We start from the raw sequence: 12,083 nt of genomic DNA on the forward strand, positions 1-12,083 counted from the left end.
GCAGATTGTTGAACACAGTCCTCTAAACCTGGCCTCCTTTGTGTTGCATTACACCCTTGATAAATACTCATGATCTTCATTAGGCCTGTATGGTAAATCTGGAAACAACAACAGGATTGAATAAATATGTGCTTTTTCAAAATAATTGCTTAATATTTTGTTAAACATAAGAAAGTAGGGATAGCCAACTAGTGTAAAATAACATGACACGATGGGTTGGTTCTTCTTAACATAGTAGTAGATAGTAAAATATACCCCAGAAAAGTTTCCCCTGAATTCCTTGTTTACGTTTTCCGAACCCCAGGTTGACAAGCTCCAGTCACAATTAAGGTCAGCATACTTGCTGTGAGTTTCTATTAAGCTGCCATTTTCCTCATATCATGTTTCTGCTTGTCAACAGATGAATTAAGTAATCCTTCATGTGCTAACCTCAATAAATTCAATTAAAGTTCAATAAATTCCTCACCCTCCACTTTTTCCCAGAATTTTTGGCTTTTTTGATTTTGCAATTACATCATCCTTTTTTCTTTGTTTTTCCAGGCTTGTATCTGAACTTTGTTGTAGCTCTACAGAAAACAACCATACGTTTCATCAATTGGATGTAGTTCCTCACCTCTCTTGAAACACTGAATAGGAATCAGCGAATGTCTACCATGCTATAATCATCACCAAAAACAGTTATAATTCCTTGAGGCCGCTATAAACTTCATACAATCTGATTGGCTAAGTTGAGGTGCATTTTCCACAAGCACTCAGAAATTAAACAAGAATTGTAGAAACCCGTAACTTTAAAATAGCGAGTTGGGTAGAAGGCTGTGTCTGGAGTAAGTTATTGGTTTACCCAATGGTAGACACTCCAGAAATATTCTGCTTTTATATTAGCTCAGGAAAATGTAGGCTGTGGATTTTCAGTACTAACTGGAAATATAAGCAGTTATATTGTGTATATCTGCATTAAACAAGTATAGTATGGTAGAGCTTATTTTGAGTTTGTGTTTCTCTCATTGACTAATATAGAATCTTTTTTGTAAATCTTGTTCGCCTACCACTTGGCATTATTTGTAGCCATCTTGGTATGTGAAAAAATTAAGTCAACCCAGAAGCTGTGTGGGTATGCCCAGGATGTGCTGTCATGATGCCATTTTGTGAGCTTTAAGACATTTTTCACATGTATTCTCAGTGCACATCAATTTATTTATTTTTTAAGTACTGTATTGCCTGTTTCTGCATGAAAGCTGACTCACCAGGTAAACAAGCAGAACACAAAAACTGATCATGTGTTTACATGCAAATACACAGCCATGTGATCTGGGATTCACTTCTTAATATAAGTACCCCATTGTCTATGCTAACTTTTTTTTTTTTTAATCATAAACATCTTTTGGCTGTGCTGAATTCATTTGTGTTATGTGGTGCCATTTTCATACATATATACATAAATAAAATAAATATAAATGTGTATTACAATATACAAGTAATATACCATATAGATTAGTTCTTAATTTTTGTAGTTGTTCCTTCATGTAATTCTTACAAACTTTAATGTATGGGTAACTGCACTTCAATGTCTTCTTTTGTATTTCATAGGCTGTGTTGACCATGTATACTGAGAGTACACCTATGCTGTATGTATTATGTTACTATTTTATAACTTCTAAGCTGTTGTCTCTGGCCATGCAAACTCAGGTTTATTTTGTTGGGTCTATCACAGTATGTCCTACAGTTCCATGAATTGTGAGGTAACTGCTGAGTAGTCAGCCAGTAGTCATCAGTGAAAAACATAGATAAATTAACAAGGCTTTTGTAGAAAGAAGGCTCAGAACTGTACCCTCAGAACAGATGATGCCACTGTGTCTGACAATCAGCCAGCCTGTTCAGATCTATGATGGATTCAGCGCATTTGAATGATTTCTCGCTCTTATGGCCTCCATTCATTATAATTATTTCAGACCTTTTATTTCCAAATGAGAGCATTTGCAGTACCAGTAGATAATACATAAATATATAAAGTAATATAATGTTGTATCCATAAATCTTTCCTTCTTAACATTGTAGATTGGTAATTTATTTTATATTGATTTATACTGATATTCTGTTTTGCATATTGTTACTGCATTATGTTTTTTTTTCACTTAAGTGTTATTGCTCAAGTTTATCACCAGATGTCTCTAGTACATCAGAAAAAACCCTGGTTATACTGTTGAAATATAGCCGTTGTCTTGTATTTCAAATGTGTTCTGTAACAATGATTTCAGATTTAGTAAATTAGATATGGCAACAGCTGTACTGTGCATAATTCAAAATTCATGCCTGCTATGGTTTCTATAAAATCAATACGGTGGTACCTAAAAAACTTGCTGATATTTTATTTTTGACTGAAAGTTTATGTTTGTCTGACTGCTCTAATGTCAAACTTGGTTGAAACTTCAATGTGTGGATTATTTTCTCCTCTCTGCTTCTGCATTCCATCATGGGACTGGTGTTGAAAAATTAAGAACTTTTGATGTAGTGGCATCAATGTTATCTTTGCCTGCCCCTTTCAATAAACCAATAAATAATTAAAATTACAAATAAAATTGAAGTAGCAATCATGAGTTCCAGGGCTATTTCTGTGAATGATTAACAGTGGAAAAGGTTAAAAGAAAGAGCTTAGTTAACATCAACAGTAATTTCCAAACCTATTACTTTGATAGGATCTTAAATGCCTGTTCAAAGGAATCTGCAGATACCCCCTTCTCAGTGCTAATGTATTATCATTCATTTATTTCTTCTTCTTTTTTTACAATGCCTTACAAATGATTTGAATATGTATCTTCTTTTTTCCTTTGTTGCATGCTTCTGGCCACACCAATACCAATACCTAGTAATGGTAAAATATATATATATATATATATCTGACGTGACTGTATTTGTTGCTAAAATGGGAAAGTTTCCTAATTCAAACTGATATTAGAATTAAGTATTATTTTTAGTGTAGTTTGTAACTGCATCTGTTAATGTAGTGTGGTTTTTTTGTCAAACTGAATCAGCTTTACATTTTTGTTTAATGTATTTTGTTGTCTTGACTAAGTGATGATACAAAGCTGTAAGAAAACCACCCATCATGGGGCATTGTGTTGAAATACTTTTCCCCACAAACATTTCATTAATCTTTTGTGACAGAGATAGCCATCTGGCTGGCCTTCAAAAGAGAGAGGACTTAATTCAGTAAATTTGGATCATTGGTCATTAGACCGCAGTTTTGTTGAAGCACAAGAGCATGACTGACCCATAAGATGTCCCTCTCCAGTCAGTTCGGATGGAAGTGGTTTGCACTGAGGTTCATTGTGAGTTAAGGCCTGAGCCCAGGGGCAAATCACATCCTGCTGGGAGAATGGCCATTTTCAGGTGGTTGACTGCTCCATGCTTGCATTCTTCACCATATCATGTCCAGATTCAGCTCACCACTTATCAATGCAATGCCTCAACGTTAAGAATCTTGGTAAGATGGGCTACTGCCCGAACTACGGAACTAAGGAAATAGCAGTTTTCTATTATTTTCTATTTTATTTTCAAACCAGTAGGTTAGTTTTTGTCATAATCTCACTTTACCAGCCACAATTTGAAACATGCTGATTTATCAAAGTGTTCTAGTGGCACCGTACATTTCTACTGTTATGGAAACATACTTTTTATTTTATTCAGCGTTATCCAAATTATGTAATTAATATCACAGATGGTTTTCCCACCTATTACACACCTCAGCAATCATACACATTTGCTCATAAGATGAAAAGAATGATTTTTAAATTATTTTCAGGAAGGAATAATATACTAAGAACTCTGCATGTACTTCAGATGTAACAAAACCACTGTTTTTCTCATCACTGACTGAATATATATATATATATATATATATATATATATACGCACACAGAAGCATACATACATACATGTGCACAAATATAGACAAAGACAGTTGGTCCTCTCCATGAATATTTCTTTTACAGGAACCCCAAGAGCAGTGCTATGCTAAAGCCTTCTGCTTGTTTAATATATTATCTGTATTTAGAAACTTGCGTGAACATGGGAGCTTCACTATGGAAGCAAGACAGTGAATCATATAAATGATTTTAAGTTTTCATGATTTCCTATTTTATGGAGAGAAGTTTAGAATGATAGGCTGAATGATATTGTAAAAGGGATTACACTTTTTGTTATAAAGTGTCTAGTTCTAAATACCGTGGCATTATTATTGATTGAACCATGAGATGTAGAGCAGATCAACAGGAACATATTGAATCAGGATCCAATATGTGTGAAGGTCATTTCTATTTTTAGACACTTTGTACAGGGGTGCAGCCATACAGATTTAATATTTTATTCATTTTTCAAACAGGAGGGCATAAGGAAAGCATTTGGAACTGGCACTTTTAAACATCCCTCTATTCTCTATTTTTAGCCCCAGTTTAATTTTGACCCACCACATGGAGGTAAAATGTCAAAGATGCCATTTTTTCTGTCTCGGTTTTCAGGGCCAAGTGAGCACCCCGCCTCTTTTCCTTCTGCTTCATCCTGTGAATTCTGTCTAGACTATCCAATGATTATTATTTAATTATAAATGTATAATATGTTCTCCACATTTGGCAGGGGTAGGGATGGGAAGGAGTGGGATGGATGTAAATTAATCTTCAGGGGATATGTTTAACTTGATTGTCTATAAAGTAAATTTGCTGTATATAAAAAAGCTTTTCAGGAACAGAGCTGTTACACTGACCTTTGGCTTCCTATCCCTATCCTTTTTTACACACCTCCAAATTCCATGTATGCTTTTTTACACACCTCCACGTTCCATGCATCCTTTCTTACACACCTCCACGTTCCATGCATCCTTTCTTACACACCTCCACGTTCCATGTATCCTTTCTTACACACCTCCACGTTCCATGCATCCTTGCTTACACACCTCCACGTTCCATGCATCCTTGCTTACACATCTCCACGTTCCATGCATCCTTGCTTACACACCTCCAGGTTCCATGTATCTTTCTTACACACCTCCACATCAAGTGTCTTTTCCCACACCTGTCGTCTCTCATACACATCAACTTTATGTTCATATTGGTTTTGTTGCATCAAATATTTTCCAAAGACAAAATATAAGACTTGATATATGCAGATCAGGATCAAGTTTTTTCAGCCAAACAATGAAATATCAGGATAACACTGACTTTGAAAAAATGTATTATAATATTTTTATTCGGTTTTTATTGTTTGTATTATACTTATTCACTGCAGAATACACGGATTTTAAGAGTGTCTTTCTCTTGGTTTAATAGATAAACCATAAATGATTGTCCCTCCACAAACATGGGGGTGTATGAATCCCTATGAACTGTAGTGGAAGTAGTGCAGTGAGCATTTTTACTTTGTAAATTGGGAGGCATGCATGTTTTTTAAAAGTAATTATTTGCTTAGCATATTATTCTGATTCTGACATTTTATCCTCAATGCTTTTAATAGTAATATTTTAGCGCTTTTAGTACACATGGCCTGCTTCACCCTGTAACCCTGCATGTCACTGATGGACAGCCACTGCAGTCCCTGTGGGCCTGAAATGGCCATCTCTCCACTGGGTTCCAAAGTTTAATCACCAGTTTATTCCAGGTCATAGGGACAGACACAGCCCTTGGGGACTTTGTTCTGCATTGAAGGCCATTGCAGAGTCTAGGTTCCAATATGGAATGGCTTTAACCCAGACAGTGGCTCACACCAGTAAGGCCCCAATTATGTGTGGAAACTCCGATGGAACAGCAGAATCGACAGAATTTTTGTTTTTTACGAACAAAATTAGGCAAGAGAAGTAGTTTGTATGACTGTGCTTTCATGCAGTCCAACATGCAAGAGATGATACTTTACCTCTCATAGAGTTAATGGAATGAATATAATTTCTATGTACTATTTGCTATAATTCAACTATCATAATTGTTGGTCTTAAAGCATTGTTTTTTGGAACATATTAAATTGCATTCTAATATTAGAAGATGGTAAAAAGTCTTTTAAAAATACCAATTAAAAAATAATCTGGCCAGTTTTCAGAACAAACAACTTTCATGTCATTTGGTCGATGACACTGACTGTTACCCTGGCTGACACTGGTAATGAATCTGCTATGCTGTCTGCTTGCAAAGCGACCAGGGCCAAGACATTGCTGCACATGTATCTGAAGCCACCTGTGTATATCTGGCTGGCTTTATTTATTTTTTTAGCACATTCAAAATTTAGCAGGAAAAAAACATTGGCTGTGTTTTCTTTTTTTGCTGTAATCTGAACTGAATCATTACTGCCGAGACCGCCATTCACTTACATATGATGTGCAGCCTTTAAGTAGAGGAGTAGAGACAGGCCATTAAAGAGATAGTTTAAAGTCTCTCTTCGGTGGTCTAAGAAAAATTTTTGTTGGCACTGTCGTGACTCTGGCTTACGGTACAACTGAGACAATGCTGCCTCTCCCTGCTCAGTGCTCTGGACATCCTGCCGTTGGAACAATGGACCCATTCTCTGTGAAGAAAGAGGGCTCTGTCACGAATTGGACGGTCCTAGTCTAGGAGAAGAATGCTTCGGATGATGTCAGTGAAAATGGTGTCTGTATGTGCCTGGCATCGGGCTTACTGAAAGGCCCATGATACACATTAACAAAAGGGTCACCAGAGAGAGGATTAATAACACCGATTTCAGCACCATACAGGGCAGAGTCTTATGACGCACCATTGTTCTTCTCCGCCTTTCTCATGACTTCAGTGCACGCTAATCCTCAGGGGCCATCTCTGAAAGGCACTTCTGTTTTCAACATTACCTGGGGAAAATGTATTTTTGTGTGCAGAAGCCGAAAAACCGAACCGTTTCTGCCCCTGTATAATTATGTGTTTTTCATATGGATGGCTAGTGATAGACAATGCAGACGAGCGAGCCGTTTCCTTGGACGATGTAGAAAGAGAAAGACGTTCCCTCGGGTTCTCAGGTTGACTGCGTAGCGGTTTCATGTCGGCATGGGGGCTGGAGGCAGCAGGTGCCGAGGACTGAAGCTGCCATCTCGGGAGCTGATGAGAGAAACGGCAGAAAACTGGTGCCTGGAAGGAGGAACTGAGCGGAGGAGGAGGAGGAGGAGGAGGAGGAGAGACAGATTCCTAAGCACCACTGAATTATAACAGGAAACATCCAAGTCTTTCATTCCCACCCACGAAAAAACATGCATAAGTAGGCTTTTTGGAAAAAAAGAGCACCATGCCAATCTGACAGTACAGCACATGCCTCTGGAGTGAGTGAGAGTATCTATACAGCCTGATGTGGTTTTCAGATCTCTGTCATTGGGCTGGACTGGATATCAGTTCCAGTACCAGTCCACTGATTTAATGTGTAAGAAAAAATCCCTGGTAGGCTTGTGGTGGGTAACCTTGTCCAGTCATGTGACTCAGCAGTATGTGAGAGTACACATACGGGGTTATCAGACATTCAGGTCTGGTGTAATCTTTCTTAATATTGCTACAAATGCATTCCTATCACTTCCATCATGGTGGAAAGTACTCAAAATGCTATGTGTCAAACCTCAGATTAAAAGATTTGTGTTGTATATTCTATAATCTAGGGTCCATAATCCCAAAGATGGTGTTAAATGGCTGACAGATCACATATACTGTTCAGCCCCTCAACTAGCACCACCCCTCTGAGCACTGGGTACCATTCTCCTGTTGCTGCAGTTGTTGGTGTTTGGTTATGTACACTGTTGTGGTAGTAACATTTGCTGTTTGCGTGTTTTAGCTGTTTTCTTTAGCTGCATGTTGCCTTTCATATTCCCTGTTATTTTATGCATTGCTGCATTTGTTTGCATTGTGTTGCGTATGTAAAAAATGTTAGGTATTGATGTTTGGACTTTGTTCTCCTGTGATATAATTTTTTGCTGTTTTATAAAAAGGACTGTAATCCTTACATTGATCACTCAATCTGGATGTAAATACCCTCAAATTAATACTGACAGCCTGAACTTTAACTTTATATATATTTTTCCTTAATATATGTGTTGGAGAGTGTGAGAGTCAAAACAACAGAAATATGTGTCACTGTCCAAAAGATTGTGTGGATTACCTGGAGCAAGTGAGGATCAAATCTACTGCTCCTCTTAAAGAAATGAGATCACTCAAAACTCAGGCCTGTAGTTTGTGTCCAATTAGCAGGTGAGAGATAAATTTAGTCTCCACCTGTCTGTCCCTACAGGTCTTTCAGAGGTGTTAATTTGGTCCACATGGTGTGCTGTTGCCATGAATTAGGCAGGAGTTCTGTGGATGAGAGGTTAGTATTCACTGAACAGGTTACTGCTTGAGAAGAGGGATGTTGGCGAGTCTCAGTATGATGTCATTCAGGGATTGTTCCGGTAGCTAACCTGCACTTGTCTGTTTGTGCCATTATAATGTATATTAGCACAGCTGTGATTATCTTCTGTTTAGTCCATCGAAGTCTGAAGGAATTTACCTCTACTAGAGACATTAATGCCGAACACAAGAGCGCGTTCTGACTGGACTACTTGGCTATGTTGAGTGTTGAAGAATATAATTGTGAAACTCCTTGTCTGATCAGTATTAAGCATCCAACAAAGCTGTGGTATGATAATAGGTATTGTTTATGAATTAACTATTGGAGGAAACCCTAGGTACATTTTAGGTCTGTGTTGTCATTTGTGGTTGCTTATCAAGATTTGATATTGCCAGGTATGGATGCATACATGGCCTATAGAGATCAAGTTCAACAAAGAAAAGTCTCTCCATTGTAAGAAAAATCACCATGGTGCCATGCCATAACTAATAGATTTTCTCATGAGAGAGCAAGTCAAAGGACTGTAAAACACGACGGAGCTTTATATAGCTGCTTCAGCATCACTGACCATCATTACAGTGTTATTAATATCCACTGAGAGGGGAGTTTTGAAGGGGGCCTAATTAACATGCATGGGCTCACAGAGCAGCGCAGTTTGCAAAGCTCAGGCGCCGGGGTTTCTTTAAACGGGGATAACTGTGCACATGTGCGAGTGTGTGCTCACAGCCCCCAAATGACAGCTACAGTATGTGAGCAGCCTCCTCTCGGAGGGGTGACAGCATTCTCCTTAGGGTTAGTTTTCATTTTGGATACACACTGTAATGAGATGCTTTGATTTTAAAATAATGTTTGTACCTTGAGATTGAAAAGGGAATCAAGAAGAAAAAACTTGATGTTTTGTTTCCATTTGTATCATTTGTTCACAAAATTATATTTATAGCTGTAATAAGTAAAGAGCTGCGATTTGTTTATTTTTTTAAAAGTGAGATGTACAACTGGTTTGACATTTTTATTTTTTATTTCTACACCACAGAATATACATTCATCCTACAGTTCCAGTGAAGGTACATCTTCCGAGGGAGAATTTTATACCTTTTCCAAATGACGGGATCTGTGAAATGTTTCAAAAAGACAGTTTCAAAATGAAATCCAGAGGGAGTAATGTTAATCTCTGTGGAAATGTGGAAATATACAAAACAACCACAGGCAAAGTTGTTTAGTAAATATTTGGCCTCAGGCATTTATATGAAGAAAAAGTATTAAGCCCCATAGGGAAAAGCTGTCGGACTAGGCTTTGAGGGTGAGTTGCACTCTAAATGCATGTGCTGAAAATGCCTTTCAAAGAAGGCAGAATCAGATGGCCGGTCCCCTTCAGATTCCATGTGGGAAGGAGAGCAAGAGACGTCACTGTGTTTCTAATCCTGGGCCCATTTCCAATCGAACAATTTCTCCAGCAGAATTCAATGGTATTTATTTATTTATGCACTTGTTTTTTATTTATTCATCAGGGAGAATAGGCCATTTTAACCATGGATGATTCCTTATTTGATGTCTTGTCCCTGAACTGTATAGTTACAATAAAGGAAAAAGACTGTGATTGGTGCAACCAGCAGAAATAATTCCCTATGCATTTGAAAATAGGATCTGTAGCATCAAAAACTCTAATATGAAGATAAGCACTGGGATTTTTAAGCATTCATTTAAAAAATAAAATAAAATAATAATAATAATAATAATGAATTACACCCTTGCATTTGGAAGTATTTACAGAGTTGCAGAAACACAAGAGCAGGTATGTGTACAGTAGCATGGCACAGCACAAATCCATGACACATAAAATATTAGTAAACAGCTTTTGATCCTCCTAGACCTTTCTGCTGCCTTTGACACAGTCGACCACCCCATCCTCCTGTCCTCCCTGGCAGCTATGGGGATCTGTGGCACAGCACCAGACTGGATCGAGTCCTACCTCTCCGGTCGCTCCTTCCAAGTCGCCTGGGCCGGTGCAGTATCGGCACCTCGGCCCCCTTGCCACAGGAGTTCCCCAGGGCTCAGTCCTTGGTCCGCTCCTGTTCTCCCTGTACACCCAATCTCTTGGTCCTGTAATCTCTGCCTATGGTTTGTCTTATCATTGTTATGCCGATGACACCCAACTCTTTCTCTCCTTCCCCCCCTCTGACACAGGTCTCCGCTCGCTTCTCTGCTTGGCTGAGGGACATCCAGAGCTGGATGGATAACCACCATCTTAAGCTGAACCCAGGTAAGACAGAGATGATCTTCATTCCTGCTCCATCCTCTAACCTCCTTGACTTTTCTATTTCCCTAGGGGACACCGTGGTGTCATCATCACCCACTGCCAAAAACCTCAGAGTGGTGATGGACAACAGACGGTCCCTCTCCCAGAACATTGCGGCGGTGAGTCGAATGTGCAGGTTCTTCCTGTACAACATCCGGAGAATCCATCTCTTCCTCACCACCTACGCAACCCAGCTCCTGGTTCAAGCGATGGTCCTGTCCAGCCTGGACTACTGCAATTCGCTGCTGGCTGGTCTGCCAGCATCCGCCATCAGACCCCTGCAGCTCATCCAGAATGCTGCAGCTCGTCTGGTCTACAACCTCCCCAGACAATCCCATGTCACCCCCCTGCTCACTGACCTCCACTGGCTGCCTGTTATGGCTCGCATCAAATTTAAGACTTTAATGCTTGCATACCAGGCAGCTAAGGGGTCAGCACCAGGATGCATCCAGAGGATCATCAGACCCTACACACCAGCCAGACCTCTCCGTTCTGCCACCTCTGGACGCTTGGCACCTCCCCCTCTTCGTGTCTGTACTTCCCGTTCGCGTCTGCTGTCTGTCCTAGCCCCTCGCTGGTGGAATGACCTTCCCGTGGCGGTCAGAACAGCAGAGAATCTGACTACCTTCAAGCACAGACTACAGACTCATCTCTTCAGGCTGCACCTCTCCCCACCCCTCCCTAGCCTCTAGTTTAGCTCAATGTACCTGGTTGGGCTAATGCGATCTCGTTAGTATTGTATTTGGCAGGATTGTTTTGTTTGATTCTGATTAGACAAATGTGATTTCAGTGCTAGTTTTGTACTTGGCAGGATTGTTTTGTTTATTTGCTGAACAGGTCCTGATCTATGTGGTCACTTCTGGCACTACGATCTTTATTTCACTCCAGTGTGTTTTTCTGCACTTCTGCACCTTGAACTGATGCACTTGTTGTATGTCACTGTGGATAAGAGCGTCTGCTAAATGCCTATAATGTAATGTAATGTAATGTATTCATGTTTTATTGACTGATCTGGAAGTGTTTCATATACAGTGTATAATATACACTCACCGGCCACTTCATTAGGTGATAAGAGTGGCACCAGGTGTGGTCTTCTGCTACTGTAGCCCATCTGCTTCAAGGTTTGACGTGGTTTGCGTTCAGAAATGCTCTTCTGAATACCTCGGTTGTAACAAGTGGTTATTTGAGTTACTGTTGCCTTTCTATCAGCTCCAGTCTGGTCATTCTCCTCTGACCTCTGCTATCAACAAAGCATTTTCGCCCAGAGAATTGCCGCTCACTGGATATTTTCTCTTTTTCGGGCCATTCTCTGTAACCCCGAGAAATGGTTGTGCGTGAAAATCCCAGTAGATCAGCAGTTTCTGAAATACTCAAACTAGCCCGTCTGGCACCAACAACCATGCCACGTTAAAAGTCACTTAAATCACCTTTCTTCCCCATT

This window comes from Anguilla rostrata, chromosome 2 (assembly GCF_018555375.3).
Source record: "Anguilla rostrata isolate EN2019 chromosome 2, ASM1855537v3, whole genome shotgun sequence".
NCBI lineage: Eukaryota > Metazoa > Chordata > Actinopteri > Anguilliformes > Anguillidae > Anguilla > Anguilla rostrata.